A 27807-nucleotide genomic window follows, 5' to 3' on the forward strand; every position below is an offset into this window, starting at 1 on the left:
TGATGAGAACTATGCTTAATTACTGCCACATTTGCTATTTGTCAAAGGGAGATTTCCATTCTGTTCTGTTTTATGAAAAGGTTTTTCATTTGTGTCACCCCTTTTCCTACATTCCAGGTACATCCCATGCAGATTCTGTTTTGTCAACATCATTTCTGCCTGTCGATGTGGCAGCAAGCAAGTGAGCATTTTGAAGAGCTTTTAGAGCATGGGTGGGGAACCTCCTGCCCGTGTGGCGTATAAGGTCCTCTGGTCAATAGCACGTGGCCCACTGGATGTTTCCTAGCGTTGATAGAGCCAGTATATTTTTCCTGTTTTGAAAAAGAAAAAGAAAAAAAAATCGTTGGCTATAATATAACAGACATTTTCAAAACAAAATTAAATTTTGCCTTCTAAGATGAAGAAATAGCTACGAAAGAAAGTACAACAGCAACAGTTTCATCGACCAATTAAAATCTAGCAACGTCACTCGTGCAAGCCGTCAAATAGCTTAGTCAAATCTAAAGTGTAGCCTACGGTTTAATTGGGGAAATGGCGAAGCAATTTAAAAGTTAATGCTGAAGGTTGCGTTTAAAGAGAAATGGAGGGAGGATCACTTTTTTGTGGAAGTGAAAGGCAAGCCCGTTTGCTTAATTTGTGTAGAAGCTCTTTCCGTTCTCAAAAAGAAGGAATGGTGCGAGCGGAGAAAATCAAGTAATAATTTCGCTGCACAACAAGCGTCTTTCCTGCGTCTTAAAAAAGGGCTGAACAGTGTCACTGAAGCAAGTTGCGCGGTGAGTGAACTGATCGCTAAAAGACGTGAGGGCGTATTCCGAAGGCGAATTTGTAAAGAAGTGCATGGTTGCTACAGCGCAAATACTTACTCCAGAAAAACTGAAATAGTTTCAGAACCTTAGTTTGTCTCGCCGGACCTGTCTCTGATTGTATCAGTGACACGAGATAGTTAGAAGTTTTTGCAAGATTCTGCTGCCAATTTTGAGTTTTATTCACGAGCTGTGGATGTGACATAACGCCAGGTAGCAATTTTTCTGCATGGGATTCCAGTGGATTTAAAGATTTGCTTTAATTGTTGGCTATGCACAACACTACCAGAGGTGCATGCAGGTAGAGATCCCTGAATATAAAATTATTGACTGGGCAAGAACTGAGTTCACCTGAACTGAATTTCCACAATGTTTAGGACAAAGACATTTTTTTTTTCTTGATTTGGCTCTGTCCTCCGCAATTCTATATTCATAATCAAACCATTCACATATGGTTAAAGTGCACATTTTCTGCTTTTTATTAAAGTGTATTTTTATACCTTGTGGTTTCATATTGTAGAAGTTACAGCATTTAATATACATAGGGTGGCATCATGTTTCGAACATTCATGTTATGAAAGTAATCATGCTTAGTACTTTGTTGCATATCATTTTCATGCAATGACTGCTTGAAGTGTGACTGATAGACATCCTGAGATCCTGCCTGTCTTCTGTGGTGATGCTCTGCTTGCACTGCAGCCACCTGTTTCGGGGGCTCATTGCCTTAAGCTTTCTCTTCAGCATAAGAAGCACATGTTCAATTGGGTCCAGTTTGGGCGAATGAATGGACCAGTCAGAATTGTCCAGTTTTTGGGTTTGGAAAACTCCCTTGTTGCTTTAGTATATTTGGTGTCATTGTCTTGCTGTCGGCTGAAGCGCCATCCAATGAATTTGAAGGCGTTCGGTTGAACTTGAGCAGCGTGGATGATTCTGTACACCTCAGAATTCATTTTGCTGTTGCTATCAGCAATTACACCATCAGTGAAGACAAATTTTACAGTACCTGTTGCAGTCATTTCCAAACCATAACACCCCAACCACCATGTTTCACAAATGAGGGGCTTCTTTGGATCTTGGGCAGTTCCTTTTGGTCTCCACACTTTGCTCTTGCCATCAGACTGACGCAAGTCTCATCTGTCCACAAGGCCTTTTCCAGACCTCTGGAGTCTTTTTTAAAAACATAAGTTAACATATGCTACAACACAAGTACAATATAAAAAATAAGAACAATTAGGCTACATTGTAGTTGTGGGCTTTGCTGTTATCATTTTTTTTGGCTGACAAATAAATTTGGAAGAGATAAAGATAAGGAGAAGATGAGAAGAGACTCTCAAATGTGTTTCCTTTTGGTTTTTATTTTAATTTTATATATTTAAAAAAAAATGTTACTACTCTGCCTAAATTTTATATAACAGAAACACACACACACACACACACACACACATGCACAATTGTGTGATTATTATGATATTTTGTGGCCTGCTTTGAGCAGAGTGTCAACCACAATGACCCCAGGCAGAATCAGCCAGAGAGGCCACGCTGCCCTTGACACTGGAACAATTTCCAATTCAGGGTGCAATCTTTTCCAGGAATAGATCCAATCTGGGCCGCTCCTACAAAGGTTACGGAATTGAAATGTGGTTAAAATGTGAAGCTTCCGCCAAACTATTCTGATGGCTAAGATGAGAGAGCTTTTTCCTGCCTCCTTCTGCCCGTATGATCCCAGAATGAGCCTCAGGGGTCAGAACTTTGGCATTTCAACTATACAGCATCAGGTGCTGCTACTTTCAGTCATCCCCCTTCCCAGTATACGTCCATTTCCCTACGCCTGTTTTGTTTGTTCCTGTAATAGTGGTTGCGATTACATCAGTGATTACTATCTGAGGTGGGATTTCATTAATGTTGCTGAATTAACACTAACTTGTTGCACTGTGAAACTTTGTAGAATGCACTATTTGAAAAAATATGTAGGTGTAGGCCTGCATACAGAGTAGCTAAACATGTGATGTCCATATGAAAGGTCTGACTGAAAAGACATTTATGTATTTGTACTGACTCATTATATAATGGGATTATTTATTGCGATGAGAGAAAATCACTGATGACAAATCACACCCCTTCTAAATAGCAGTAGTATATTTGTAAGTCATTCTTGATAGATAGTTCAGATTCCATTCCATTGTAGAGTTATTTAACTAAGTGATTCCTTTATATGAATCTTCCTCATTTATCTTGGGGAGGTGTATAAAATCTTCCTAATTTGTCTTGGTGAGTTGTAAAAAGTTTTCTAAAATACTTTATCAAGTGGTAGGTGCTCATTAGCCAGATGAGGGAAGTCACTTGGTATACTGTTCATTAAAATTAAATATAGATTATCAATTAAAAAAGAGAAACATTACAGAATCTAATTTACAAAGATCACAGGAACTCTGGGGGGACCACAGACTGCAAACTAACACAGACGCTCAGTGGAGCACATCAGTCAGAATGGTCTGATTAATCAAAGCAGTACATGTGTATCCTGAAAATGGAAGTCATTTCATATTAAAAGGACTGAATCAGGTTTACTCACAAATAAGCAAAGTAATGTATTGCAAAACCTTTTTATTAATGTTGCACTTATGATATCACTATAAATGCAACACATAAACATGTAAGACTCTTAAATGTGGTTTCTAGCACATGGTACAACATGAAAATGCAAACAGATGGGCTACACGGATTTGAGAAGTCCTGAGGATTTATGGAGGATTTATAGCTTTTTCGGTATACATTCAATTTTAAATGTTCAGTGTATTGTTTCTTACAGCCACATCTGAGTACCCCAAGGATTGTTCTTGCCAGTTTTTATGTTTATATGTATGACAGTTCATGACAAGAATATTTTTAATGGGTGGTGTGGGACTGAAATTTTGCAGTTAAATTTTACATTCCGCTTTTGGCATCCGCATGGATTGCATTCAAACCTGGAATATTGAGGGCCTGATCCTCGTATGGGATATGTGCACTTAACTGAAATTTCCTTGTAAAAGTTATAGTAAAGTTGTAAAGGTGTGTTCCATTTAAATCCAAGTTATGTGCATCCTGGATTGAGGCTTATGCACTTTTATCTAGCCCACTTTAGGTGCACAAATGATGTAATAAATAGGGCAAACAAATTGGCCAACATATTAAAGTACAAGTCAATGGAGTTTCTTTTGACAACAGTGGTTTCACCTGCATCTCTAGAAAAGTAGATTCAACCACTATCATCTTATGGCCATTTAGGCTTTTGTTTGAATGGGGAAAAAGTTTATGGCTTAATTCTGTGCTATTATCTTGAAGCTTTTTAGAAATACTCATTTTTGTCATACAGAAACTGAGTGAAATCAGTGTAATCATTACAGTGACAACACTTTTTGAATTTGCGTGCAATTTCCCATAAATTCTTCTTACTTTGTTTTGTTTCCGTATTCCAGATGGCCAAATGAAAACTTAGTCTGTAAGACATATTTAAGTGTGTTTGGCTGTTTTGTTTCTTAAGCCACATTTTCACATGGGGATGTGGCTACTCGGAAACAGGAATGAAAACCCTTTAAATGTGTATACTGCTGAATTTTATATAACTAACACCCATGCCTTGTAACAATTAATAATGGGGTTTTATTAAGGGGATGGGAACACTAGACAAATAACATTTTTCATATGTGGGCATGGATTGGGACAAGCTAATTTATTTAGCCTACATTCAGTGCAACTGAAGTGAGTGGTTATCTCAGATGTGCACATAGATTCTTAGATGACAGAATGCTGAAGAATGTATATGCTTAGTGAGTTATCCATATAGAGTTTTAATCCCTGGTACAGGGTTTTGTATACCCTGTCAATGCAACCAGAAAACAAACTGAAAAATGAAGAAGGCAACAAAAAAAAAAAAAAAACACAGAACAGAACGGAGCATTTGGAGACTGCCAATTTAGTTGATCCTCAAATTAGTGGCCTTTTGGCAGTAAAGTGGAAAAATTAGCATCTATAATAACTTAGGGGGAACAGTTCAATTCTTGACTTGTTTAAAGACAACATATATATTTTTTTTTAAATTACACTGGTAAATTAGTCACCCATTGACCTACTCCACTTTTGTCTAAGGCAAAATTTCAGAATACAGAATTTATCATACGTTTTTACTCTCTAAATCCCATAAAATAGGATTCCCTTACAAATGCCAGGCAGTGTGTTGTTTTGTAAATCACTTTCACTATAAGCATCTGCTAAATGACTGAACTGTAAATTATAATGATAATGCTACTGTTATCCGGTGTTGGCTCCTCTCGCGTAAAACGGGACGGGTCCCACCCACGTGTCCTGGCTCCCTCCGCTGCCGAAGGCAGAGCCCTGAGGAGAAGCCTTCCGGTGAAGGGACACAGAGGTGAGCACTGCTCCCCCCCAGTACTCTAAGAGATCCAGTAGCAGATTAATTGAGCTGATTGAAACAGCTGGTGAAACCGTGGGACCATCGGGACACTGTGTGACGCGCATTCGCCTCAGCTTGCGCGTGAGCCTGCATTTTGCCAGCATGAGGTGACATTGTGTTGACATTGCGTGGGAACAGAGGCCATTGTGGTTCATGGCTTGAGAGCTTGCTGATACTTCCAATAGGGCACATGAATTTAATATGAGCAGAAGCATTTCATTTTACAGTACTTATACTTCTGACAACTGCATCACTTACGGTCAGAGACGTAGGCCAAACCTTAGGCTTGTCAAACTCAACTTGTTTGGAACATTATTTAAAAAAAGAGGGCACTGCTGAGCTCAGAAATCACAAATAAAGCTATATTGAAGGTGCATTTGCCTTTTTAACAAAAAAACTCTCAGGATGTATGCATGAAATGTGAGAGATCAAACAAAGGACACTCTCACAAGCTCTAATGATACAAAGGCTCAAAGAAAAGCTGTAGCTAAATGACCGTTAACTTTACTCGTTGACTCTGATTAGTGTCACTACAATGAAATACAACAAAAGATTATTCAGGAGTGATGGAAAGTATAGCACCATGTAAAGTAGTATACATTAGTGTCTAATGAAAGCTTCACATCTAAATAATTTATTCAGTAGTAAAAAATTTGTACCCATCAAGGCAATTTTGTTTCTGTAGTCTAGTTGAGTTGAAGTGAAGTACAAGCCTTGAAAGTATGTCGTATCAGCTTGATTCTGATATGATTTTATTTAGCTGCTGTTAATATATGTATAGTGAGCCTTAAAGAATATAATTCTCTTTTAAAATGCTCTGGCTGGTTACTAATAGTTGCAGTGAGAACATGAAAGTAAAAAAAAAAAAAAATTTTTTGCAATAATATAATTTAGGAAAAGGACATTTCTATTTTTGGATATAATTGAATTAATTGCTAAAATGTGAAAACTTCCTTTGTGTTCATCTGTTTGCACGTACAGAAAAAACACAGAAGTGTTAAAATAACATATGCAGTACTCTCCAAAATATTTCGCACCCTTCATGAAGACGAGCAAAGAAGGCCTTTTTCTTTTTTCAAAAAGTATATGTGTCACAATTATTCACACCCCTGTTTCCATTTTGGAGGGCATTGTACATGACAGTGTACATGTGCAGGGAAACACTACTAGAGTCATTAAGGTTTCAGAATATTAATTATGCATTTGGATACAGTTGCCAAATGTCTACTTGGGAAAAAAAAAAAAATATTTATCTTAGTTTGCATGGCTGGAGAGTAAAGGCTTAAAATGGAGCTGAATATTGTTGGATATGCACAATGGAATATTTCCCTATACATTATTTACAGTCATAACATGTATATATAATGTGTACTAGGGCAGAGATGTCACATAATCAGGACTGACAGCTATAAAACCACTGTTTGCGGGAAATGAAGGCAAAAAACCTGAAAAGTGAGTTGAGGAGCAATACGATCTTTGGCAACAAGCTTTTGATCTGCTTCTCTAATGTAAGCAGGGATCACTGTCTCAGCTGATTTCCCGTGTTTCCCCAAAAAGCAGCTCCACTGTAAAGGAGAAAACAAAGTCTATACAACCAATCCACATGAATGAGCATGTGGCTGTCTCTGTTAAGTTCTGCATTTCACACAACTGTGATCTGAACCCTTCTAGAAAGGCTTCTCCATCACAAGTAAACTTTCCTGCCTGCGTCACTGGCACCTTGTAAAGTGTGAAGTCTCTTTCGGTATCTTTTCCCTATAACAATCTTATGTGTTTGCCTTGATGGCTTTTCATTTCACAAACCACCTTGTTTTGCTATAGCCTACTGCATACCAAGAATGCCTGCGTTGGAAAACTTCTCTGGTTGTGTCACATGATCAGGATCACCTAGGAGTTTATAATTATTGGAGGACAACTTTATGATAACTGGTTAGAACACATTTCAAGATCTGAGTGTGTGAAGAGGCTTACCGTATGTAGCACTGTATCAGTACTCAAAGACCAGAGGAGGTAAGACAAAGCCCACCTGCCTCATAGAAACAGCTGAATCAGGAAGAGCACCACCTGGCAAGCTGGCATGAAAGCATTAAAAAACAGAAACTGTAACTGTGCTCCTCTCTGTCCGTGACAGCACCGGAGGACGAGAGGAATAAATACAAATATATCACAGATCGCAGACACTTGATCCTTTCACCTCCGGTGGGGAAATGCCTTTTATTTGGCCCTCAGATGATATCCACAGACTGACAGACAGATACATGCGCAGATGCCAATTCAGTGTCCAAATTCATGGGACAATCTTAATATGACTAGTGTTGAGGGGAAAAAAAGTGATTTAGCAGGTATCAATAGGTGTGAAATTATGTGCAGTACATTTGAATTTAATATAAATCTAATATAAACACAGCAAAAGTACAGGGAACCATGGGTGAGTCCCTCTTTCCTTTAAATCCAAATGATGACATCCTTCTCTGTACCTCTCTTATCATGATGGCTGTGTCTGTCACCCTGGTTATACTTGCTATGCAGATTTTCTTTGCCAGCATTCTTTAATACACTCTACTAAGTAGTGTGGAATGTATTCACATCACTGTTGAATATATGGAGGGGGTGGAAGGGGTTTGGTTGGTTATAGGGTCACAGCAGGCACAATTTACTGATATCACAGGGTTAGTCCAAAAGAATCAGAACCACAACTATCTTCCAAGGCAAAGATAAAATCACCTGCATGAAGATAAATATATATTTTTTAAATCAGAAGAAAGGAAAAGAATTGACAGCTGCACAGATTACTGGCTCTTGTAGCATTCACATGCTCTTGATTAGAGTGATGAAACATTCATTAAAGACAACTGTCCTTTTATTTGCTGGCTCGAGATGAGAGGTTGCACAAGTTCACATCACTCAGGTCTGTAAGCTATACTAGTATTTATTTAGCCAGGGGGTACAAACTTACAGAGTTTGTCTTAAGAGATCAGTTCAAGGGGGTCTTGTGAAGAAAATCTTTATTGAGGAATGGAAGTGAAGTGTGGATGAATCAAAGATGGCTAAATTTCACTGTGGAGCTGCACAATTATGAAGTAGTTGGAATGAGGGGAAAGGAGATATCCATCAAGTGGATCACAAGGATTTCCCATTGCTTCTGTATTTACCTTTAATTTGCACTTTAAAAACACTTTCAGTTCAACCAAAATTTTAAGATCCCAGAGGCCATGCAGTACACCCAGCTAATGTTGTTCCATCAGTAAGCAGAATGCTTTAAATAGGAATTTGGTGGTAGTTTTCACAAACTGCCCTGCCCCACAGGATGGCCTACGAAATCTACAAGCTGAGTGTGTGCTGTGCACTTCATAATTATATAAATATAATTATCAAAAATAGCTTTTAATAACAATGTCAATACTTGTCACAATGTTCTCCCTTACACATGGGGTAGCACAGCAAGATATAATTACAGATGCATTTATTGGTTAATCTCTCAGTTAAATCACATGGGGTTCTTCAGGTAACCTCTCTGGATAAACTTGTTTTGAATGTGAAACGGTGGAACTTTATTTAATTTTGTTTGGGGTTAATTTTTGGCGGTGGGGGAACAAACCCCCTGCCAACCCTTGTGTGTCTGGCACAACAAAGGTACGTTTTCTTTTATCTAATAGGACAAAAAGAAAATGCACTGCCTTTTTTAGAAAGTTGATCTAAACCTAGATGAACGGAACAAAATAAATAAAAAAAATCTCAATGATTCACTTCCCTCAGGGAAGTTAATTTTAGGAAACAAAGCTATCAGAAGCTCACAAAGCACATTAGTGGGGTGGAGAAAAGGGAAAAAAGATATACTAATTGCAGAGAACATCTTATCACTTTACTTTTAAACAAGCTCTTGTGGATGCAATGAAAAACGATGGGTGTTTCATAGGGAAGTATGCAAATTACCACGTAATCACAATATTGCAGGATAAGATAAATTCCTGAACAATCACTAAAGCACCTAATTAACTTCACTTCGCCGATAGATTTATGCTAGGTTTCTTAATTGCAGCCCAACATTTTAACGAGCATTTCAACAATGCATAAATAAAGCTGACAAAAGTGAAAACAATATTCATTTATTTCCTTTCTGTGAGCTCTCCCTTTTTTTCTTGGGGGAGAGAAAAGAAAAACAAACAAACTGAGAACTATGTCCTGGTGGAGGCCCACTGTAGCACACCTGCCGCTGCACAAACCACATCATTAGCTGATCCAGCACACTTCTAATGCAGAACTATAACTCAAATACAGCTTAATCCACCCACAGAGTCCTTTATGTCTTTGTATTAAAATATCCAGTGGTAGAGCGCTCCTGAAGATGCACTGCCTTTCTCAGCAGCCCAGGTGGTCCAGGCACCCGTGGCAGGTTAACCACAGATAACATCGGAACACATGCAATTAACTGTTGGCTGTTTCTCCCAAACATTTTCAGCAAACCGAACAATTTCTTTTATCGTCAGAATCCATTTGCCGTGATGTCCCAGAGTGTGCCGTCAGTCACTGGACGAGCTCATTGGCGGCGACGGCGTAACTGCTTTTCTTCTCGCTGCAAAGACCCATCTCCGGGCTGATGTGTTCAATTGAAGGCGACGGTGAGAAATTCCGAAGTCATGTTCGATATCCCAGAGCCAAAATGAATTCAGATACAGTATTTTATTTATTCAGTGCTTGAATTGGTAACCCTGACCCGGATCAACTACACAAGAGACCAATAATTATATTTTGGAGCCTTTCAAGTTGCCAGGGATTAAATTATGGAAATTTAGTAATTACACAAAAGCCATGGGGAGCTGACTCTTTATTGAAAAAAGGGGGGACAACACATGAAAAGTGCTGCTGTTCTCAAAATATCTGAAAGAAAACTGAAGAAAAAAATTATATGGTTTGTGTGTGCACAGATGCAATTCATGTCAACACCCTCTTTCTCTGTGGCACTCTGCATGGAAGACATTTTGAAAATTTCCACATATTACATAAAACAAAATGCACTGGATACGCTTTGTCACATTTCTTTAAAAGCTCATGAAAAGACATTCAGAAAATTGAAATAGACTCACGCAGCTGTCAAAAGGGCAGTGCCCCAGGTACTGGCAAATAGTGAGTGAATATTCAGCGCACGTTAAAAACAGCTTCACGGGGTAAGCGCCTACTTTAATTGCCCTCTCTGGAAGACCCCAGGCCGTGGAGATTTCCCCCTGACATTTGTTTAATGTCCCATTAGTGCTAATGAACCTTCCTCTCACAGTGAGACGGGGAGCACAATGAAATTTGCCCCTGGACTACAGCGGAACCCCACTAATGTGAGCTGATCAGTCTACAGAAAAACTGACCATTTGAGTCTGTGCTGTTCTGGTGAATTAGCACTCCGACTAAGCACCAAAGCACCTGATTGAAATTTCAGCAGCAGACTAGAATGGGCGCGGGGGGGGAGGTGGGGGGGGGGGGGGCTGTTGGAGTGGGAGGTCAGGAAGGCCACTTAATGTTTTCCCCCTGTTTCAGTATTACTTTTTAAGCTAAGAGGTTCTATTTCTCATTTACAAAGAAACACAGCTGAGTAGATTTTCTTCTTCTGCTGATTATAAATATGTGGTTTAATTTGGGACATCTGTACACTATAGTCTACCCTATACCGGAACTAGAAACATCTCCTCCTGGTATCATTCGTGATGAACCATTTTTGCACTGTAAAAAAGTTATTGCCACCATGTCCATATGATGTGGAATAACCTATTTCTTATTCATCTGTCATTTGTTTTGAATTTTTGCATGTGTTGTAGGAATTTAGTTTGCCCAAGTATACATGCATGAATCAGGAATTCATGCTCATATCCAAGTACCGATACATGCAAAAATAGTCTATTTTTAAAAATGTAGACAGAGGAAGCCACGCACGCACACGTGTGCGCACATACTGTACACACACACAGGCAGACACACACAGGCACAGACACAGAAAACTTGCACAAAACTGGTGGGATTTTAGATTAGGCCCCACATGAGCAACCATTAAAGGTAAAGAATTTCCAGAGGGAAAAAAAAATTGCACAAGTTGTATTCAGCAGGACCTCTGCAGGGAGAGTATAAAATGTGAATCGTCTCTTTAATGCAAGGAAGCATCAGGGGTTGAGGAGCTGCTCTGTGGCACACTGGCAGTTTGTTAGAGGAGTTTCTGACCTACTGTTTCATTCCTCACATCTTCTGATTCACTGGCGGGGTTCAGAGCAGCCCCAGTGGTTAGCCCCCTGGTGGGGATGAAGGTCTGATTTCCCACAGAGCCATGTGCCATTTCAGCAGCCCCAAGCAGCACCCAGCCAGAATGCAGAAAAATAGTGAAATCACCTTCACAAATTTAGACGGATTGCACTGCGAAACATTCAAAACTGTGGATGCACTTCAGCATGACATTCTGCTAATAAGAAATTGTTGTGACAAGTGGTTGCTATGACAATGTAGACATGCTTTATTACTCTCGTTGCCTGGCTGTGCTGAGAGTTAGTTGTGTAGTGGCATTATACAGTATGCTTATGGCTGTGCTCTGAAAACCATGTGTGTTTCTCATAGAAAACACAGCAGAGACCACTAGCCTGGAACAGGGGAATAAGGCCAAGATTTGTCCTAAAATTTCACTTCAAATTCAATATAGCTGCTACTTTTTTCTTTTAGAAATACTTTGGTGAATTTCTTGCAGTGGTAGCTAAACTCCTTGAACTGTGTTAGAATTCTCAAAGTTAAGGAAAATTGTTGAATGGATCCTGGACTGTGCTTGAGAACGTCGGCTGAGGCTGCGCACTTCCTGTTGACCTCTATTCTTTCATCTCCATGGGTGGGTTGCATGCCGCCCATCCTCCCTGCGCTCAACCAGTCATTTAAAATAAACACAGCAATGGCACAATAACACTTTGGCCTTTCAACCCCTTCTTACAATCCATACATATTGAGTTCCAGATAATAAGCTTTTACTAATGCTCTGCAATGCCAGTGATCAGCTTTCCAAGGTCAGCTTCTCCATCTGAATCTTCTTTCTCTCGCTCTCTCGTTCTATTTATTGCTTTATCTCTCCCTCTCCCTCCTCCTCCCTCTCTCTGTTTCTCTATTTACACAACTGTTTCATAAAGCCGTGGCATTCCACATCAAAGAGGATTGAAGAGGACAAAAGAGACGCAGTCTAGCCTGGTACATTAACAGCCATCCTTCCCACTCCGTAAAAACGGCACATTAAGATCACTAATAGCACCGAAAATAGGTTTGCGTACGGCAGCCTCTGCACCTCCAAAATACCCCGTGTCAGTGAGATATCACTGTGAAATAGGGGCGGATATACTCAGAGATACTGCCCATCCACAAGTGCGTCCATGTCGCCAAATTGAAACGGCATGACACTGCGGAGTCATAAAAAAGGAATCAATACTAATCTCCGTGGTGATCTCCCAGGAAAAGATCTGTTTCAGTTCACTCCCGACCCCGGGGGTGAAGAGACCTGGTCGTTTTGAGTTGTGTTTGTTTGACACTGGCTAGCATGTGACTGTGGTTTCATTTAATAATGAAGACATGTTCACAGTGTGGGCTCGATGTAAGCTATTTTGTGAGAATGTGAATGTTTCACTAGGGTGTATGTAAAATGCCACAGAGCAGCATGAGGAATCCGTAATAACGGCCAGCATTCAACCCAAAAGCAAGGAGTACCAGTCTACTGTGTGTTTACTGCTTCAGAAAAATCAGTGTTGAATTTACAGCACCATTATTCTGTGTGAATCTGGAGTTTATTGAATTCTGCAGACATCCATTCAAGACTTTCAGGCCATAGAACTGAATCCAGAGCGTATATTTTAATGGTGAGTTGTGTTGTATTATATTCACACAATCTCAGGATTTTCAATAGATTCTATTTTTCAATTAACCACGCAAATTGTCAGAACATTTTATTGCTGTATTTACCTTGACTACTCCTTCAACAGAATACATTAACTGGACAACGTGTTGTTATGTATTGCAGACATACAGATAGCTGATTGGATATCAAGCTATTGTATGATGTCACCTGTTTGCGGCTGCCTTGAACCCATAGGCGCCGAACATTTCACAGACACTCTGCTTGTTCAATAACATTTCAACAGTTTACAGTCATTTAAGGGAAGTAGAGGTTTCCGGGGAGAAGGGTTTGTGTCAAAGATGTTATTTTTTGTGACAGAGCAGTACGCTGCAGTCCCTCAACTTTTCAGAAATTGACAAACGGCTGAAATGGCTGGAGAGAGTCAGTGTAAGCTTTTTTTTGGCATGTAAGATCTGAGGACAAAATAAACGATCTTTCTGGTCACAAATAGAAAAAATGGTTCAATCTGTCCCAGTGGAACCATTGCAATTGCAATAAAATCGGACTCCATAATGGTAAATTAGCTCTAAAGAAAAGAAATGGATTTAAGTAATGGCTGTGCAATGGAATAGGGTCCCAATTAGCTGTCACGGGTATATGCAAAGCTGTTGCAATGACAGAAATTGTGGCCGGTAGGCTTGTACCCCAAGTTGTGGTTTTGGCATGTGTCATCACTGGAAACCTTAAGGGAAGAAACCATTAAAACAGATCAAATATTTGATTAAAAATGAAAAGGCATAAAATATGTATGAATTCACATTAAACTAATACGAAGAAAGAAGCAAAGAAGATCAAAATAGAGTGAATAGCAGCCTCCAGCTGTAGGAAGTAAGTGGGAAGGGGTAACATGGGAGAGATGCTGTCCCCCTTGTCAAGTTCTATATACCTCTGATTGCTCTTCATTTTTGGGTGAGAAGCCGCAAGCAGGAAACAGTTTGTAAACAGGCAAGACCTCTGTATCTGGAGACTTCCCTTCTCCACTGTTCACATTGCAGCCAGGCTTCATGACTTTGGGGTGGATTTCTAAGACTAAGCCAACAGATACTCATGCTTACTAACTCAGATGGGGGAGGAAAAGAGCGGATAGACTTAAACATGCCATGACAGTGATTTATTGTGCTGAAAAAATATGTATGGTGTGGGTTGCATTTTCCTGCCCAGGTGTAGGTGCACTCATAAGGCAAGCCCAGTAGTTATCATTACATAATGTTGCTGAGTGATCATCTTCACCTCATGTTAAAGCATTTATTTCCTGGAGAGAGCAAATGCCTTCCTGGATGACTATGCCCTTGTCCATAGAGCAGTCACTTGATGGACGACATTGCCATGGCTTCAATGAACAGATCTGAACCATTCTAGCTATACATGGTTTCCCAAAACCCATTTTTTTGTTCATTACCTACACTGATGATAAATCACTGATAACATCTGGTGACCTGTGGGTGCCAGGCCTGTTGTTGGAAGGATCAAATGCAGCTTCTAAGGAATCCTGGTCAACCTAAGCAATCGTACTGCTGGAATAATTAATCAAATTATCTCACTACTGTGGAATTAATGCCAGTTAGCTGATCAACTAGTATAGATTAGATTCAGAGATTTCCCATGAAGTCAGACTGTTGGTTGTCATCTCATGTACCACATGCATGAGAAGCAGATCTAGCCTCTGATTTATGAAAGGTTGCCAGTTGTCTACTTTTTCATAGGAGTGGAATGACAGAAATAACAGTTTCTATTTATGACACGGTCTCTGAAGACCTTACATCGAAAAGATGGAAGAGAGGGGTAGACAGGCAAGCATGCTGACAGAGAGAGACAGAATGAGAGGAGTGATGCTCAGATGCCCGGTTTCGATACAGTGAGACTTATCCACTGTTAGCACATCCACACACAGAGCTGTGCCATGTCCCTTTTGTGGTTAGAAGAAAGATGAAAATCACACATTATTTTTTTTTTCATGTATTCTGTGTGAATAAGGGCAACTGTAGACAACTTCCATTTAAAAAAACTCACCTGAATATGACATGCAAGTACTCTGTTAAAGCAAAAAAAAAGATTCTGTGAACTCCCAGAGCACTCACACCCACTTACACATTCTCCACCTCACCGCCCCCAACTTTCTCATAATCTGAAAATGCTCACTGACTTTAAATGGCTTATGAATAAAACCCCTTCTAGAAATATAAATAAATAAATAAATAAATAAATAAAAATAATGGTCTTCACTCACTGTGTCATCAAAGGCTTTACTACAATTACTAGCAGTACTGAATTTCTGTATGAAAAGCACAGGAAAACCACAGTAAGTGGCGACTAACCGCAAAGAGCAAAGCAACAGCAAAGTAAACAGAATTACCCATGCTGCATTTAAGGGTGCTCCATTTATTCCTGATTTATGGATTAACTGAAAGCTCTCACCTCCGTGTGAGAATACCTTCCACCTTAAGAACAGCATCCTTTGCAGTTTTCAGATTGTTATCATGACGTAACTAATGGACTGGGAGGATGGGGCCCATCGGGGGATTCAGAAGTGGAGAGATTATTCATAAGGGAGCAGGAGGTATAGGGAAGAGAGATGCATCTTTGCCTGCAAGTGTATTTATCTTCCTTCTGCCATTTACTTAAAATTGCTTTTGCTTTGCACTTTCCTCAGAAAAAAGTAGCACTTTAAAACTAAAGCAGAAGGCTTGAATTCTTCACCTCTCGCATGCAACGGAATGTGTTTATCCATCACAGAGCTGAAATAAGCCACCTGTTTGAATAGTCCTTCATGGCAAATAGACAAGCTAATAAATACTGTAAAACATGAAATACAAAGTGTTATACCTTAATATGTGCCCTTGTGTATGTAAATGATATGTATGATGTGACATATGTCAATATTGCAATTATTGTTGGCCTCATATGCAGATATGGCTAATTCTTAACATATACAGTTCATTCCATTTATTTGGACAGTGACACATTATCAGTTGTTTTAATTCAGCACATTGGATTTGGAATGAAACAATGAATATGAGGTTAAAATGCACACTGGACAGCTACACCCTCAATGAGTTTTATACACAGAAACAGTCATTACCACCGCCTCTCTTTCCCTCTCTCTCTCTCTCTCTCTCTCTCTCTCCCTCCCCCTCTGAAACACACACAAATACACACACACACACACACACACACACTTGCACATGCTCTTTTGCTCCTCTCAGTGGTCAAGCCCTGGGCCTCGCCCCTATCACAGCAGAGCCCTCTGCTGTCATTCTGTGACTTCATGCTGCCGATGGTGATTTCCGGTGGCAACTCGGTACTTTATCTGCTTCTCTCACTTGGAAAAAAGCTCTCCTGACAGACCTCTGCCTCTGCCTGACACTGCAAAGTTTATTTTTCAAATGGGTAAGCCACAGGGACAAGGAGAGCTCCAGTGATCCAGCGCATAATCACCTAATTGGATCATTTGTTAGGCTTAGTTAACTCTAATGACCATGTGTTGAGGGCGTTGAGTGAGTGATGATTTTGTGAGATTGCAGCTCGCCAGGAAACAGGCCTGTCTACCCTCACTGCCTCAGGGTGAGCCGCTCCTGGCCTCTCCACCTGGTGATAGTGATTCACATTTTTCCTGCCTGTAGAATGAGGGGGAAATCTATTCCTTTGAGCTGGAAGCTAGGTGTGATGCATCCTGGCTATGGGTGCACCTTGTTCAAGTTGGCCAGGCAGTGCCTGTGATCATAATGGGAGACGTGAACCATTATTAACCCTGTTAAATTATTGCTGTAACCCGGAGCAGGGTCAGTGCACACAAAATCAGTGTCTGTTCAACATGAAACAATCATGAGTGATTCACTAGGCAGACCTGAACAGAGAGTAATACAATTTCTCAGTAATACATTTGTCATCTGATGTCCATGACTTCATTAAGAAGGGCATGATAATCATCCATTTAAATAGTATAAAATGTATATCTCAGGGCTAAATCTGCCCTTTAAGGAAGGAAATTAAAAGCATGATTTAAATGTATGTGTAATTAATGCTGTTGTCACTCCTGTAAGCTACTGCACGCCTAGCTTGTATCCTAGTGCCTTTATAATACACTCTCTGAAAGCAGTGTTTTCATGTTAATCAGAGCTTAATTTGATTATATTTCTAATGACCTTCCATTGAAATTAGATGGATTTGAGCTTTAACTGAAGAGAGATAAATAAAGTGATGGCAGTGTTGTCTGATACCATGTGCTAATTAGTTTACACAAACTTATGAATGCATAGGAATCCATATTCCTGTGTGATTTATTCTAAAATATGGAGAGGAAATACAACGTAAGTTAAATACTTTTACTTTGGTTAAAATAAAATGAAAGCCTCCGTATAATGAAATGCTGATTGTAAAATGGGATATGTAAAGATCCCCCATATCCATGCGTTTTGGCCAGGTTGCCCCCATATCAGATGGCTTGAATATGTGTTTGAATACGTATATTCTTTGTGTGTGTGTGTATGTGCGCACCTGTGTGGGTTCATGGGTTTGGGGGGTGTGTGTGTGGGGAGGGGGGGGGGGGGGGGTTAGTCTTATGTTTGTATTTTACTCTACAACCACTCATAGAGGTGACTGTTGGAAATCGAAAGCAATATGTAAATTCCAAATTGTGATGCTTTAATTTTAAAGAATTAGAAAATCTGATACCCGTGTGTTCGTGGGAATATGCTGTTAGTGTAAGTGGCGTTGTGGTATCCAGGTGCTGTTTGGGCTCTGGCATGGAGGCATGTGACAGGTGCAGTGGAGTGCGCAGAGAGACGGGGGCCCTGCATGCACTGCGCAGCGTCGTCTCCTATCGGCATCACTGTCAAACGGACAGAGTATGACAGCTGCTGCATGTCTCAGTTTTTCACATGTATTTATTTTTTCAATTGCATAACAAAGTATTGAGAGTGTTTAGCCATTTGTTTTGCTGATTTGGCCACTTCACTTCTGTCAATATGGGTTTCAACTATGATGTCACCACATAATCAGCTGTTTCTTTGTCGGCGCCCCCATCAACTCTTTTTCAACAGTACAATAACAGACTTGATCTATCCAGGACACTGATCACTACTTAAAACATTCTAAAAAATCTATATTTTATTGTCTTAGTGTTTATGACATCTGTAGTGTAATATACAGCACAAATGCTTGTATTTTAACAGTGCTCTTGACAAACAATTTCTGCTGCAAAAATAAATAAATAAATAAATAAATACAATTAATGGTGTGAAGATCCAAAAGTAAACACCAATTTTGGAGTCAGAAGCACAATTAATATGCAGGTCTGATATTCTAATAGCATGATGGTCCTCCTTTCTATGCCAATATTTTATGCATACTGTTATTCCACATTTCCATATACCAAGTGCTGTAATATTCAAGGACTTGGAAGTCCTTCAGCAACTCACTTTTTGATGATATTTCAGTAAAATGCTTTGAGATTTATACTGTAGATGAGGTCACACATATGACATGCACTGTACAGTCACATGCATGAATTCATGTTGCAAGATAATCAGTGATCACCAGCTTACAGTAAAATTAGTTTATAGAAAGTAAACAGCAAGCTACCTGTCGATGGTTATTTTTATGGTTGAGTACACAGACATAATGGACATAATACTCCATCGGGAAGTAGATAATGTGGATCAGCTGCATTTCTTTTCAAAATAAAGCAAACTTGAGCAAATAAAACAAAATGCATATGTGATCAATGTATGGCTATCGCCCTGATTTATAGAAGAAAAGCCGTGTATGGCTAGATTCAAAGCTTAGCTCAGTACCAATCCCCTTTCATTATTATCAAGGTTGTTATTCTAATAACACTGGGACTTTAGGGATTTACATGGAAAATCACTCATTCTGATTACAATGTTTTGCTTTTATTTGTATGGGTATACAGTAGCTGGGTAAACCAGTATGAAGAAGTCAGCTCTTAAAAGGGACAAAAATATAAAGATAAAAGCCCTGCAAGTGGAAAAGAGGAATTATAATGCATAACTGGAGCTTTTTACTGTTGTTAGATAATAATGGTGATATCCAGGTACTTTAAATGAGCATTAAAAAAAAAAAATCTGTCAATCATGTTCATTTGTGAAAGATGTTTTATTTGTGAAAGAAATCATGTCCATTTGTGAAGGAAAAATTATTTCACATTCATGGTTCCCTAAAGCTTGTAATCTGAATCAATAACCAGAAATTAACAGTTACAGTACATACAGCCAGCATACAATTACACCAGCTTCAAGCCATCTGCATTTAACTGTAACCTAAAATCCACCTTCTACAGAATGTTCTGTCTGCCTCCACTCCTCAAGTTTGGTTGAATGTTTTAAAGTAAGTTTCTCCAGGCCTGCTTTCTGAAAATCTACAAGTGATCCTAACTGGCAAGATTGGACAAAAGTACTGATGATCACATTGATGATCACATTGGCACACTTAATTTACATCGCTTTGGATAAAAGCATCTGCCAAATAAATGTAATGCACTGTAATGCAATTTAATGTAATGATCTGTGAGATGAGATTGGATCAGATAAAACCCAACCTGGGTTCAAAGAACCCAGCCAATAAAAGGCAGGAAGACCCCAAGGGGCCAATCAAAGACTGAAAAGCAAAAACTCAGCTCAGGATCTTCCCCAGCTAAATTTGTGAGGATGAACTCGGCCTGAACAACTGTTACTTCAGATAACATTAGGTCTTTTGTGTCATTTTAGTACGATTATTTTCCAAACAAGGGTGTCAGCATGAGATTTCAATGAATAGGTTCAGCTATGACAAAATAATGACTGAGAACACATCATTTTGTAAACCATGTACCGCTGGTAAAACTGTTTTTGGAACAGATCAAGGTGATTTTGGGAAAAATGTCTAATTCTGGTGTGTATTAAGGAATCACACAATACATCATCACAGACATTTTGACACCAGAGTTCTCTTCATGCTGGTTGTCATGGGGATAGTTACTAGCACCATCCTGTAATTTTCTATAATTTCCACCTAGCACTATAATGGCAGCAAAATTCAAAAGAGGAATCCTCCTCATCTGCCCAAAAAGCTTATCTGTCCTCATATTATAGCTGGAACAACTTCTTCTCAGCCTAGGCCACTGGAAACAAGAAGCATGGCCGAAAAGGTGATAATTTCAAAAAAAATTACCTTCGGTAATGATGGGCACCCTAGTTTCATCCAGAAAGCATCATTGTTATATGTGTTATATTATGCATTTGTCTGCTTTCCAGTGAGACAAAACGCAGTATGCATAGCATGTTATTAGCACCTTTTTATGGAATCGGGCCCTCAGAGATATCCTGCCAAGCTATCCCTGTCATCTTCTAATGATTATAGACAATCTCTGTTATGTTTCAGGGGAATTAATGGTTGAAAAAGTGAGTGAATAGTTTAAAAAAAAAAAAAAAACATTAGAAAAAATTGTAGATCAGGAAAGGTACTTAAAGTATGACAGGGTGATTATTGTAACAGAATAAATAAATAAAATAATCTGAATGTGTACAGATGAGTGGCCAAGCAACCAGTATTTCCCAGGAACATACATCCCTAGTCCTTTTGTTCTGACATGGCTTGTCCATGGGCATGGTTTGATGTGGCTTGCCACACAGAAATCAGACACCAATCATAGTTAAATCAGCTTTTCCTGTACTACTGTTGTTTTTGATGGTTTGTGATACTATAGCCTCTTTTGTATGAATTTTGTATTTTGGATAATGCAAATGCATACAAAGTGCATTTTGATGTAATCTACACCTACATATTTTTCTCCACTGAATATTAGCGTTACACGTAGGTTTCACAAATTAATAGAGACACCTCTGAACTTAAAACTGAATGTAATTTTACAATAGAAGCACGAGCATTAAATTTAATTTGTGACAATGCTGTTCTAAACAGCTCTGTAAAATGAGACTAAATTCACTGATTTTTCTAATGGTGCTTAATTGACACTAATGTAGGCTATGGATAGGCTGCGGTATGTATGGAATGCACTTTTTTCAGTGCCTCCTAAATTTCACACACCTAGCTTGAGTCAATTCCCTCTTTTGTGTCTTGGGTTTGCCAGAAATATAAATCCGTATTTGTACAGGATGTCAACTTTTTTTTTCTTTTTTTTTGCTCTGCTTAATTTTCTGAATGTAAAATCTATTAAACTAGTAATCAAATTTGTATAGCCTAAACTATAAGACTTGCCATTGTATGCATATGTTATGGAATTTATATTGTAGTATAGTTTGACTATTTTTATTTGTTAATTAACAATATAACTTTTAAAAAAAAAACCTTCTCATTTTAAGAAGTCCATTCGTATTCAATCAAAATTAGTTTTCCTGATGGACCTTATTGTTTATATCATTCAGTCAGTCAGACACTTAACAGCACTTGATTGTAAGCAGGCCTTAATGCAAATTCAGCATGTATACCTTGATTGGTGATGAAAGATTGGTTTTTCCTTCAAGAATCCCATTGTTATATTTAGTAATGTCTTGATATGAATAAAACATTACTTTGCATTCATTTTGCTGGTATCTGCATTTCCTTTAATGTCAAGGTTCTGAAAAGAGAGAACATGTTAGAAATGCAGCTTTCCAGAAGGGACAAGTAAGACTGTAATTATATTTGCAAAACCATAATTTCCAAAATCAAAACCATCAAAAAAATAAGAAAATATGAGTGTTCATGTGTATTTTTCCACAAGGTCAACAACAGCAATATAATACATTTTACTGTACTTATGAAATAATTGAAATATTATTATTATATTTAATATTATATTTAATAATAAATATTATTTATTTATTTGTTTATTTATTTCATAAAATAAGCAACAAGAATTGCATTGCATTGGTGTAGGGAAACCACTCAGAGATGAAATGACCAGCACTGAAAATAACAGCCAGTGGTCAGTGACCTCTTGAACCTACAATGATGCTACCATGGCAATTTAGGATTTTAGACAATGGTGTCACTTGAGATGTTACTGAACACAGAGGGGCAAGTGGATTTGTGCTGATGTTTGTATTACTAAACCACATCTGATGGAGAATGTTATTTTTTCCTTTCGTATTGTTTGCTATTTACAAACAGTAAGCACCAAAAGATTCCTTTATTGTTAGAATATTGTAAGATAGTGTGCTGTCATTTAATTCAAGATGTATTAATCCCTCTACTGCCGTTTCCAAACATGACCATTCGGGGGAAAAAAACAAGACAAATAGCAAAAGGACTCTTGGAAAAATATAACCCATCACATCAAATTACATTGAAACATCTTTCCAGAAATAGATGATTATACCTGATGTGTACATCTGACTCTAACACATTAAGGGTGGTGGAATAATTGAAGGTCTTTGCAGAATTCAGTTAATCGCCATGGCTTGTCAGCCGTGCAGTGATGCATCCCAATGAAACAGTTGGAGCTGATAACCCATCACACTGAGGTGTGAGAGCCAGGATAATTATCCTAACAATTAGTTATTATCCCTCCAATCCCTGCATTGACTTTCATTCCAGCCCCAGTGCCAACCATAATATGATGCCGTTAAAGCTTGCTTAAAAAACAGAGCAGAACAATTATTCCTGGATTTTTATCCCCCCCCTTTTTCCTTAACGTAGTCCTGGTGATTTACTGGAATTGACGGCAGACCCTTAAAACACAATCACCGCATGTGAAGATGAGTGTTCCTATAAAGCTATCGAGCTAATCAGTCATGTGGAAAAACATGTTGTTTTTAATTCAAGTGAAAAATGAGCTTCGGTCCAGTCAAATGATATCCCACTGCCCTCCCTTGCACACACACTCTCCCCCTCACACACACACACACACAAAACAATATGGTATGTCACAAGGATGCATAATGCCAGATTGCTTGGTTGTCAAAATCAATATTGGCATGTTTGACAAAGACAAAGGGTCTCGGGAGAAGGGCCGCTATATTGGTTGCAGAGCTAAAAATGACAAGTGACAGCCAAGACTCAGGCTGGACAAGACAGATGAGTTAACAACCGGAGACCTTCGTGACAGATGCTCTCAAACACATCATGGAAAAATACGCAAGGGAGCGAGCTGGCAGGGCCAAAAAAACCTAATGAATTCTGCCCTGAACAACAATGAAGGAGAGGAAGAACAAAAAAATAAGGTATTAAATTATGTAGACTTTTTTTTCCAACCACAGTGGATTTGTGGAGAAAATGCAGTGCCACTCCGTAAGTATTTAGACAGTGACACATTTTTTGTTGTTTTGGCTCTGTACTCCAGAACATTGGATTTGAAATGAAACAATGAATATGCGGTTAGAATGCAGACTGTCAGCTTTCATTTCAGGGTATTTAGATTCCATACTGAGTGCTAACTGCTTAGGAATTACAGCCCTTTATGTACATAGCCCCCCCCCCCCCCCCCCCCCCCAAAATGAGCAAAAGTAATGGGACAAATTCATATAATCAAATAAAGTTGTCATAATTATTACTTGGTTGCAAATCCTCTCCAAATCTAAATTTAGTAATGAGATAACTTGCAGTTTAACATATTTGTTTTTAAGATATACAATTGTTATCTCTGTCATATATTGATATTTGAGAAAGTTGAAGCTTTTCCAGGAAATTAGTCTTTGTCAGTGTCATTGTCACACAGCAAAACCAGACAACCTGGAGATCACCCTAAAATGGTGGGACTATGTTTAAAAGTTCTGTAACTACACACATCACTCAATATAAATACTATCAAATCAAAGCTTACAATCTGCACTATATTCATTGTTTCTTTACAAATTGAACATGCTAGAGTACAAAAACAAAATGTATGTCACTGTCCAAATACTTATGGACTGTACTGTGGATGTGCTAGTCTTAATTAGCATGACATTTACGCTATTAATTTTCTCGACCAATGTAATAAGCTCTGTTCAAACCTGAAAAGTAATCTAGCAAAGGAAAAGGAAGGACAATTTTTAAAATTGCATGACTTTCTTTGGAGACTACTCAAGGGGATGAAAGCGATTAGTTTGCAAAAAAAATATATTGCATCTGTGGCATCAAAGTATGCAAAGACATAATTTCATATCTTTGAAGAATAATGCATTTAGTTGAGGGAGGCAGACTAAGCCCTTATTAACATTTAAAATGAAGTGTATCTGTAAAGCAAAAGTTCTTGATTTGAAATGGGAGATGCCTTATTTTCCCGGCACTAATCATTGTACTCTCCACTGGACTGAAAAAAAAAGAAAACAAAAATAATCACAATGGGGGAATTAAGTATAGTATAGTCAATCTGCACAATTACCAAAATACCAGGGTTTATACTAGCAAATGCCTTAAAGGAATTTACTGTTAGTAAGTGTTATTCAACATTTATTTAGTAATTTACTTCTGACTATTGCTGCACTGCACAGAACTCTGGGAAAGTGGGCGGTGCTAACCCAGGAAAAGCAGTGTGTGGTAAGATAACTTGGAAAAATATTGTAAATATTACTAGGTATAATAGATTACCTGTTGTTTTGAAGACATATTTAAGTAAAAGCAGGAGAATGATATTTTCTTGTAGAAATTACAAAAATGGTCTTGTTAGATTTACAGGGCCAAATAATTTTCTTTTTTTTTTCAGTATACTTACTGCCTTGGACATGCTCCTATATTTTTAAGTGTTGCACAAGGGTATGATAGGTTTTGTTAGAACCAGTGGGAAATGCCCACATTAAAATGAGAGCATGTATATAACATTTAACTTGCACAAAAAAGTTAAATTTAAAAAGAAATGAATGAATGATTCAACTAATTACCTAATCGTGAGCTTCAATCACGACTTTAAATAGAGTTAGGTGTCTTATTGCTGGCCTGCTCCCACCCCAGCCCTTTTCAGATAAGATGGGACATTGCTTTATATGGCTGCATTTTTATTTTTACTGCAGGAACACTCAATCCTGGTCCTGGAGAGCCACCCAGTCTGTTTCAACAACCGATTCAGAATCTAGATCAGCTGAGTTAACTGTGTAATGAACGGCTTTAACTGACCAACTGCTGTGCTTCTGAAGTGCTGAGTAACAACGAAAACCAGCAGACCCTGCAGCTCTCCGGGACGAGGACCAGTGGCTCAAAGACAAGCTTTTCCTGGCATTTAAACTTCCATCCATGTTCACTATCCTTCCTGACACTCCCACTATTAGATCAACCAATAGTTTTTATAAATGTCTCAATTAAAAACTCAGTTGTATAATTATTCACTTGATTGTGCCATTGGAGTGCCTATGGGGACCCCTGGAGGTTAATCATTGAAGTACAAGTTTAAATCGCTGCAGGTCACATGGTTGAGACAAACTGGTGTCTGTATTCATAATATGTTTACATCCCACATCATAAGGACTACAGAGTATATTCATGGGTTCATATAGTGCTCTGCATAAAACATTCATTACAACCATTTGTATATATTATATCAATCTGGGATAGACCTGACCTGAGGTATCACACCACAATTTAGACATAAAATGGATAAAACCGATTTATGCTTAAAGTGTAAAACTGAGGTTGGTAGTTATATTCATTGTGTTTGGTCTTGTATGCACATCCCTGACTACTGGGGAAGATTATTTAGAATATTAAATCTCATCTTCAATGCTCTGTTTATTCCTGGGCATGCCTAGTGTTCAAATGAAGGGTGTTAATGCTAAGAAGTTGCTGAGCATTCTGTCATTTGCAGCATGAAAGAATATTCTGCTGAAAAGGATAGAGGATCATCCTCCTGATGTTTCTGGTTGCTATTGGATAATATTAAATATTATACCCCTGGAATATTTAACTTGTAGGACTACTTGTAAAGTAAATGTATTCTATGACATATGGGCACCCTTTCTTGAGCATATTGGTCCAAGATTGTCAAGCACTGTTTTAAACAAATGGTGGATTGTAATACCAAATAGAGAAATATGAACTTTAAATATTAAATTGCATTGTATGGCAACTTGTTCCAAAATAAAAAGTGCTGGTGAAGCTTGATATTCAATGTTTTTGACATTTTGTAGGGACACTGCATTGAAGAACACACTGTTATTGTATAAATTTTATGTATTGTAAATATTGTGACTGATAGGAGATTCTCCCTTAACTTTTTCTGTCTTTCTCTTTTTTCCTCCAATTTTCTCAATTTCACTTTTCTCTTTTTTTCTTTTTCTTTTCTTTTCATCTGTCACATTGGTTTTGTTTTTCTCTTTCACTTGTCTACTTACAAAATTGAATATATTTAAATTTTAAAAATATACACTGTAAGACAACACAAGTGAATAATTCGCAATTGCACAATTGTGCCACAAGATGAGTTTTGGTAAAATAAATGTTTCATGCAATTACATCATATGTCCATATTCACGTCACTCAAAGACGAATCCCCTTGTTCTCAGGAAAAATGGACTAGATGTCCTAGGCTTTGAAATAGCAGAGAAAATCTTTCAAATGAATGCAGTCACCAGTAAATGCTGCATAGTGTACATGTGCTGCACAAGATCAAAAAGCAAAGCTATTTTTGTAATTCTGTTCACTACAAAAAAGCCAAAGCAATTTGCAAGTCTGCAGACAGCAAAAGGATAAGAACACACTTCAGAACTGACACATGAATTTTATTTGATTCTCACAACCTAAATTATGGTTTACATTTTATGCAATTGTGGAATCTTTCAAAGGTTACAGCAGCACAATAGCTTTCTTCTGGCATTGTTTTAGCCTTGTACAATGAACAAAAGTAATTCCAAAATGCTGTAGCCTTATAAAAATGATTTGGTTACATAGAGTATTGTCAAGTGATTTTCTGACTGGTGTTTAATGGTGCAAATGTTTATCTTCAGAGGTAGACAGAGAAATTAGTAGTGCCCATATTTACAAAAAACAAAAAGGAAAAAGAAATGAATAAAGGCAATTATGAAAAGATTACATAGAAAGCTGTCACTGGTCTGTTACCATAACCCCCTAGACATAGTCCCACAAGTTGGAAAAAGAAATACACTGCAATGCATAGTTAGGTTATGTTGTGTGTTCTAATATCAGCATTGATTTGATGGAGAATGTTGTTGCAATTGGACAGGCCTCCAACTATGAATCTGAATTATGAACTGAGGAAACAAAAAATGGACATGAAAACGTTCCTAGGGATATAATGCCAATAACATCAACCTGATGGATTCTCTCCACATTCTTTATTTTCATCATGACTGGCTTTTCCATCCTTCCATCCTTGCTTATATGAAATACATGACTTGCTGCCCTTGGTATCAATAACCTGGACATCGTACATGAAACCCTTAAAGTATATAAAGAAATATACAACAGATGGGAAGAGCAGCAGGAAATGAGAAGGCAAAGTGCCTTCCAGTTATATTCCCAATGCTGCCTTTCCAACTGTGCAGAGACAGTTTTGTGTGAAAGTGGCTTATTGAGAGATGCATATGGAAAGCTTATGTATGTTAAGCATACTCATTTTGAGAATACTTGAATCTTTGAAAAAAAACAAAAACAATAAAGTACTAAATTGGTGCTCAGTTTAGGAAAACAAAACACCTAGCTGCCTCAATGAGTTTCAAAAACTCTGCTGGCCAAGAAAGGTCTGAATGCAGAGGTTTAAAAACAGTTTTTCCTCAGTAAGAAATTGT

The 27807-nt window shown here is 38.3% G+C and overlaps 1 long non-coding RNA gene across 2 annotated transcripts; it reads left to right on the plus strand.

The window, feature by feature from the left end:
* Nucleotides 1-508: 508 nt before the first annotated feature.
* Nucleotides 509-26084, plus strand: LOC118211696. 2 transcript variants are annotated; one of them, XR_004762061.1, is made up of 3 exons: nucleotides 509-773; nucleotides 9744-9875; nucleotides 25081-26084. It is a non-coding gene; the product is annotated as an uncharacterized LOC118211696 (long non-coding RNA). The 2 variants fall into 2 exon arrangements; XR_004762060.1 differs by lacking the exon at nucleotides 25081-26084 and adding an exon at nucleotides 17877-18277.
* The last annotated feature ends 1723 nt before the right edge of the window (nucleotides 26085-27807 follow it).

Source organism: Anguilla anguilla, chromosome 13, assembly GCF_013347855.1.
Source record: "Anguilla anguilla isolate fAngAng1 chromosome 13, fAngAng1.pri, whole genome shotgun sequence".
In the NCBI taxonomy this organism is placed as follows: domain Eukaryota; kingdom Metazoa; phylum Chordata; class Actinopteri; order Anguilliformes; family Anguillidae; genus Anguilla; species Anguilla anguilla.